Source organism: Lycorma delicatula, chromosome 4 (genome assembly GCF_047948215.1).
Source record: "Lycorma delicatula isolate Av1 chromosome 4, ASM4794821v1, whole genome shotgun sequence".
Lineage (NCBI taxonomy): Eukaryota > Metazoa > Arthropoda > Insecta > Hemiptera > Fulgoridae > Lycorma > Lycorma delicatula.
Window position 1 is genome coordinate 169,888,752 of NC_134458.1, and position 8,291 is coordinate 169,897,042.

At 28.4% G+C, this 8,291-nt stretch overlaps 1 protein-coding gene across 3 annotated transcripts in view; it reads left to right on the plus strand.

Moving 5' to 3' along the window:
* The window catches only part of Ccz1 (vacuolar fusion protein CCZ1), a 73,398-nt gene extending 71,093 nt beyond the window's left edge, over positions 1-2,305 (plus strand). For 2 of the 3 annotated variants that reach the window (XR_012756205.1, XR_012756206.1), the window contains exon 11: positions 5-2,305. The gene's annotated coding sequence lies outside the window, so the exon portion shown is untranslated. The remainder of the gene's footprint in view (positions 1-4) is intronic. The other variant, XR_012756207.1, reaches the window with a different exon arrangement.
* The last annotated feature ends 5,986 nt before the right edge of the window (positions 2,306-8,291 follow it).

Consider the following 8,291-nt stretch of genomic DNA (forward strand, 5'->3'; position numbering starts at 1 on the left):
ACAGGCATACACCTGCTTACCAGGATTTGAACCTGGGACCTCGGATGAGAGGCTGAGATGCTACCTCTCCACTATGGAAACCAACATAATTATATAAATAGAAATTGTATACAGAAGGAAAAGCTAAAAACTGAATAACATCCAGCAACACTAATTTTTATTTAGTCATCTTCACTAATATTTTTATTTATTTCATGTTGTATTAATTGTTAATCTACCTTTTGTGGAAACTGACAAACCTTTTTTTAATATTTGTTAAAAGTTAAACTATCAATGACTTATTTATTTACTTCAAGGATAGTGTAATGACAGAAATGTTAATGTTTTAATAAATAAAATGCATTGTATGGTTTATGGTTTTTACTTTCATGGAAATTATGTTTTCATTGAATTGATTCTAGTATATACATTTTTTAGTTACGTTCAGCTTTTAATGAATTTGTGATTTTTAGATTGATTTTTGCTAAGTTAGGGGAAATAATTGTATTAAATATTTGTTATAACTAAATCTAACTAATAATATAGTTGTTGATGAAGTCAAATCTATGTATTTATGTAAATATTTTGATTATTTAACATTATTTAAATATCATTTACTGTCATAAAATGTATAAATCTGATTAAAGAAGTCTCAGTTTTCATAATTTCTTTCATTTTTAATTATTTGCAACACATTTTCTCTTTAAATATATTAATTCCATAGAAATGAACAGCTTTAAAAAAAAATAGTATTTCTCAACCCCTGCAACTGTTTTAAATATTAAATATGAGTATTTAGTACAGTTCACTTACAATTGTTGCATTCCTATTTACTAAGCAGAAAAATAGTATGAAAAAAATGTTTACTGAAATAACAGACATGGTTGTTTCACAAATAAATTATTTAATAATGTTGAAGGTTTTGCCACACACACTTGAAATACTAATTCGGGATATCAGATTAATAAAAAAATTCTTATGAACAAATACTCTGTCATGATTCATTTTCCCTCTTGCTTGCCATTTTGTGTTTTACAATAAAAATGTATATCTTAAGAATAAATTCAGTTATTTTAATGAAATTTAGGAGTGCATTTACCCAGCCACATCTACAGAATAAATAAGTTTGAATATTTTACATATGAAAATTCCAAAATGGCGGCTATGAAATTCTTTTAATCATTAAGTATTAGTTGTATCAAAGTATTATTTTATTAAATAAAATGTTAAGGATTTTATTATTAACAAAATGACATCTCATTTGTTAAAGTTGGTTGATATGGCATAACAGCTTTTATATAGCTGAAACTGTTAAAGTGTTTCGTAAAAATTAAGCATTCTGACAATTTTGTATGTGTTTTCACTTACTATCAATCTACTTACTTACTCAATCTACTTTCAACAAATTTAGCCAATCTCAGCTGTTTATCAACAAACCTTTTGAAAAAGTGAGGTGTCATTTTATTTGTGATAAAAGGTTTAACATTTTTTTGATAAAATTTATATTTACAAATCTATTAATAATTTAAAAATTGTAATGACCACCATTTTAGAATTTCTGAAAGTAAAATTTTCAAACCTATTTCATTATCTTAATCGATTTTTTAAGATGTAAGTTTTATTATAAAAATACAAAATTGTGAAGGAAAATGAAGTGAAGTAAGGCATATGTCCACATGAACCATTTTATTTATTTTGATGCCTTGAATCAGCCTCTTTAATGTAGCCAATACCTGGAACATATGTGTGTGTGTGCGCACGCACGCACGCACGCACGTTAGTATTGCTATATATAGAAGAGGAACAGTCTGCTTATATTTTAAACGTATCAGAAGTAATATGAGCTTATCGTAATAGTAAAATTATAAAGGTGATATACTGAAGGGAAAATAAGTGTCTTACTTGTTAAGTGTTTGTATAAAAAAATCACAGTAGATTCTATAATGATATCGAATTGATATTTGAGAATCATAATAGTTATGCATTTTTCCATCATGCCAACTTCATACTAAGTAATACCTGTGCTGTTTATGTCTTTTAATTTTGTTATAGCTGTCATCTTGATTTGAATATTATTGTTAACAAAATTAAGTATTATACATTTATATTAATTGTGTTAAAAAATGTTTTCTCTTATTCTTTGAATGGTATTTATTTTATTTTTTTGTCAATATTATTGAATAATTAACATTATTTAATGTAAAAATATTGTATTCTTTTTGTGTGTGTTTTAAACTTATTGTATGTAATTTCTTTGAATTTATTGTATTATGAGTGATGTATTATATAATTTTAAATAATTATTTACAAATCTGAATATTATGAATTAAAAATATGGAACTGTTAATTTTCTTTTTTCTTTTGTTCTTAAGACAAAAAAGACATGCAGTAAAATTTTTTCAGTATCCTTGAAGATATAGCTATTGATTATAAGACATTACCATGATTCTCCCTTCATTTCTTCTGTTGCAGCCTATCTGAAATAATTAGCTTATTCTGATACACCTATCGCTATTAGATATAGTAGTTACATATACAGTAATAAAGTTACTATATAGTTACAACTATAGTTAATAAAGTTACAACTATAGTTACAGTAATAAAACTGTTTGGAAAATTTTATTATTTTACTGTAAAGATGTCTAGATTTGTTGTGCTGAAATTAACCTTCACGATAAGATAATAATGAGGACTGTAGCCATGACATCAAACAAGAAATCTTAATTTAAATTAATGAAACATTAAAATAGTGAACACATTTTCTACAGAGCATAATGAGATTAATTAATTAACTGGCTTGTTTTTATTTTTACTGTTTAATCATCTAAAATATTAATAGGTAAAGTCTGCTTATACATACCCTACTGCCACTAGCTTGTAGAAAAAAAATGTATACAATTTTTTTACATCTACTTATGTTTTAGTTTAAAATCCACAAACATTACTAATCTTCAAGCCAGAATGAGTTGTTTTATGAAAAACATTCTTTTTTGTATAAAAATTTCCATAAAATTATTTTTTGTATTTATGGAGTGGGGGCTACAGAATTTTTTTTTGTGAAGTATTTTTAAAAATTGTATACTGTTGCATGGTGGGAGCTCATTAAATAGCCCAAATTTAGCTGTAGTTTGATTATTTACATTGATTTGTATATTGAATCTCAACCCCCAATTTTTATTTGGAGAACTTGAAAAAAAAAGTACCATATTCGTGTAAGAGTAAAGCAAAAAGAGTATAACAATGAGTGCAACATTGTTGAGTCAATAACAACATTTTTCTACTGAAAAATTAAATAGGCTTATTAGTATACAAAAATATTTAAAACTTTTTTCACCGGCTGGACCAATTCCATCCTTACACTACTAATCTCTTTAAAATGACTTTAATCAATATTTATTTGTAAGTACACAATATTTTATTTGTAAGTGCACAGTAATTTTATTTGATTTATTAGATACATTTGATCTTGAAAAGGCTAAAACAACCTGACAGTTTAAAAAGGATTGTGATTTAAAACAACCCTCTAGAATAAATACATGTTGAGACTGTGTAAAGTGCATGATAGTCTTTTATTAGCAATACTTGCCACTGACAGACAAAATAGGAAGAGATTACTTGAGTGTTATCAGTACATTATTACTGCATGGTTAAGCATTATCAACCCACCCATTTGTGGTAACCTAAAAGCAAATTTCTCACTTTGTGATTAATGAATTCAGGGTTCCGTAGCTTTTTGCTCACTCTGTAGAATATAATTAAAATTGGATTTCAGTGCCAATATTGTTTTATTTTCCAAGGAGTGCATTCATAGATATACAAGTATCAGACATTTCTGGACTTCTCCAGCATAAAACATGATCCCTTGCAAGGAATGACAATGATTAGGAAGTACTATGTAGACATGATTTGAAAAAGTATCAATAAATTCTACTTTAACCTTCTACCACTAATTTTTTGTGAAACCCCTTGCTAAGTGTGAAATTTTTGATTTGAAAAAAATGGCTTATTTATCAATCGTAGTTACAGAATAAGTTCAAGTATGTAATTTTTTTTTCTTTTGATATGCCCTTTGCAGTTCATTACTCTTTTTTCAGACAATTTTTTTTTTAATTACAGGAAGAACAAAAGAACTTTGGTCATTAAAATTAAAATTCTTCTCAAATATGGCAACCCTGAATAATTTTATATAATATGTGCAAATTTCTTAGAGAAATTTGGATGTTTGGTTGGAATCCAAGAAAGTAAACATTAAGCTAGACTAAAAAAGTAAGGGCTATGCCTATGACACAGGGAAGGGCATCATTAATTCAAATGTTGATGATTTCCCTCGAAGTAAGTTTATATTGGGTAAAAAAAAAATATAACTTTTTTTAAACCTAAACAAAAGCTCCTGGATCTTGATCAGTAATATACAATTTAACTTGTTTTTTTGATATTGTTAGCAGTGAAACTAATAGGTGACTGATTCTAACTGATATCCATGTTTCATTGCTGACAATACTTTTTATTTACATAACCACTGAAGCTTTTGTTTCCAGTGTGTGGCAATTGTTTTAACATTCAAAACTTTCATTTTTTTTCTTGAAAATGTGTTTCATTGTGATGATGGTGAGTATACAGAATAATTCATCAAAGGTTTCTGGACATCAGTGTTGTACATTGCATATTCAATGCAATGTACAACATGCTCTGTAGTATATACAGAGCACTGACTAAACGTTCAAAACTACATACTCGTACAAAATAACAGCACTGAATTGGTTACATGAGGCTGATTTTTGGATTTTATAAATGAAAAAGAAGGCATTCTCAAGGTAACAATTTGTTAGAGGAAACATGATTTCATTTAGGGCTGGCCATGTTAACAATCAGAACAGTTGGGTGTGGTTAATGGATAATCATTAATGATATCTTTGAATGACCATTACATGATGAAAAAATTGGAATTTAGTGTGGTATATCCACATCACCTACGTGGATAATCATTCAGTTTTTTCATGAATGCAGTAAATACAGAATATTATTGCAATGAAGTCATTTAACCTTTCATTGGCCAATTACATGAGGAAGAAATTGCTGGAATGTATGTCAAGTAATGTGGAGCTACAACACTAAGTACCAATGTTTTGCTACATGAAATTTTTACAATTGGCTCACTTCTGGCCACTGAGATCCCTAGATTGTACACCCTCAGATTTTCATTTATGGTAAGCAATGAAAATATCTGTTTACAAGAACAAGCCTCATACTTTGGATGAACTGAAAGATTGCCTAACTAAATTTGTAAGTGTAACCACTCCTTTGCAAGGAATGCTACAGCATATATTTTCATACACGTTGAAACATATTCAGGCATGCCTAGAGACGAATGGTGGCCATATTGAGCATTTCTGTAAATAAAATGCCATTGTAGTAAGTAATAATTCCTGTTTCTATGATTACTATTTCAATATAATAAATAAATTCTTTGGAAACATTAGTGCACAGTTTCATTTGGAAGCCCCAGTATATTAAATTATATGTTTCTAGATTTAAATATATAAAAAATTAGAAGTAAATATGTAAAGATTTTATTTAGAAAAAGGAAGTAAAAATATTAAAAACTGTAAATTGAATTTATCTTTATAAATGTGAATTTTTAATGTTATAAAATAAGCATAACGATAGAACCTGTATGTTATATAAGACTGCATGTTCAGGATATACAATATATGGGGAAACTATAAAAAAGATTGAAAGATATGTAAATGATTTTCTGGGCTTAAACAAGTTTCTGAAAGAGTAGGCATTTTAACCATTGGGATATGGAAGTGAAAAGAACTCAAATTGGAAGGTAAGAATCCATGGGACCAGATCAATAGATACAGAGTAGTTCAAAATTCTGGAGTAAAGTTAAAGAATACTGGTGATATAAAAGTTTTGGGAGCTCTCCATATATTAACAAATTTATGAGAAAAAGATAAGAGAACAAGCATTCTCTCTTAGGTATTTTTGTTGAAGTAAGCATAAAATATAATAGTTAAATACACATAATAAATAAAACAGATGATAAAGGTCTATGTCATTCACTTCATTTGCATAAGTTGGATAAATAGGGCTGATTCTGCTTACAGCTTCATGATTCTGTAGCATTTGCATTGTCTCAAGGGATGAATTTATATTTTCATCCCATAAATTGAAGAACGTGAAGTAAATAAAATGTCAATGATGGCCAAGGCTGTCTTCAATAAACTATTTCCTGTAGATCATTGAAGTTAATGCATGCTTTGGCATTTTTTTTTAGCAGTCTGTGCAACTTAAAAAATAAGATTGAATTTTTCAAGGATATAGCTTTGCTTTCAAAATACTAATGTTAAGAAGCTTACTTCTTATACACACATTTTTTAAATGTGTATGCACCTTTTAATAAGGTTTAATAATTTAAATAGTTATTTGGAATTTCCAAATATAAGTGAAATAGAAAAAATAATATATATTTAGGTTTATTCTTGGTGATAACTACATAATTTTTCACAATGTTACAAGAAATTCGGTGTATTTCAACATGTTCATTAAATTTTTTTTTCGATTAAGTATTGCTTTACAGCATCTTACCGTGGTTTATTTGTTATTGCTTTCAAATTTTTTGTTGTTTTTCTTTTCATTGTTTCTAAGAGATTAGTTAAACAATGTAGCAGAATTTTTTCTTTGTGTAGAGATGATAATAATGTCTCCAGTTGTTTTTTCTAAAAAAGTTAATTTGCTAAAATAAATGAAAATATTTTATGATTCTATGTATTTTTTTTACTCAAATGACAGGAGTAAGTGCTACCAAAATTCACAGGAAACAGTTCTGTTTTATTTTCTCAAAACAGATGATTTACCTTTTTACAAAGACAATGAAAGTCTGAATGATGATGAATTTTAAAATGATATAAAATATATCTGCCAAAAATTAACAATTTAAAAAACCTTTACAATATCATTCTTGAATTGGCAGTAATTTTCCAATTTAAATACTAAATATATCTTCAGTATTTGGTTTCAAATTTATAATTTTACTGTTACACATATGTGAATATATTTCTCTATTTATTATAATTCTGTTTCCTAAACTTTAAGATATTAAACAAAAATATCTCCCAAGTTAAAATTTTTTAATAAAACTGTACAATTCATTAGTAGCAGTCTAAAGGGCTCCGTAAGTGTAATGCTAAAGCAACTACTATCAATCCTGGGTAATCGAACAAGCTTTCTTTTTCCTGTTTAGCCTCCGGTAATTACCTTTTAGATAATACTTCAGAGGATGATATGTATGAGTGTAAATGAAGTGTAGTCTTTGTACATTCTCAGTTCGACCATTCTAGAGATGTCTGTTTAATTGAAACCCAACCCCCAAAGAACACCGGTATCCCACTGAAATATAGAAATACTGGAATGGGCACTGCCTATGTCCAACGTGAACGTAAAACAAACATGAGACAGATAGATATAGAGGTATAGTTTTCTTTGTCGCACAGTGCAGCGCATTGTACCTAACGTATCGTCCCTTCAGAAAGTGATTCCATTAAAAATCTTAATTGTAATTAATATTAAGTGATAAAATCCGTTAGAAATCCGCGCCAACAAAGATAGCTGATTTAGAGGTATACCACTCTTTGTCTACAGTCCGTTTAAAAGATTTGTGACGAACCCTATCATCACAAATCATAAGTTATCTTTTATAATTAAAGTTATTGTAGAAAGTTTTTAAAAACATTTATATGATACAATGATTAACACAACATTTATTTAATATTCATAAGCATTGAAATTTTTCTATTAATTAAATAGAATTATGAGATTTTATCACTATTAACTACAATTAAGAGTTATGGATTAACTTTTTGAAGGGACGGTACGTTAGGTACATTGCGCATGCGCAAAACTATAAATAAATGAACTATAAATGAAAACTATACCTCTAAATCTATCTGTCTCACGTTCGTTTTCCGCTCACGTTGGATATAGGCAGTGCCCATTCCACACGTCTTCCCAAATCAGCTGATTTGGAAGTCGAGAGTTCCAGCGTTCAAGTCCTAGTAAAACCAGCTATTTTTACACGGACTTGAATACTAGATCGTGGATACCGGTGTTCTTGGGAGGTTGGGTTTCAATTAACCACACATCTCAGGAATGGTCGAACTGAGAATGTACAAAGACTACACTTCATTTACACTCATACATATCATCCTCTGAAGTATTATCTAAACGGTAGTTACCGTTGGCTAAACAGGAAAAAGAAAGAAGTATTCAATCGAACAAGCTAGTCAGATCAATTCTCGCTAAAACAT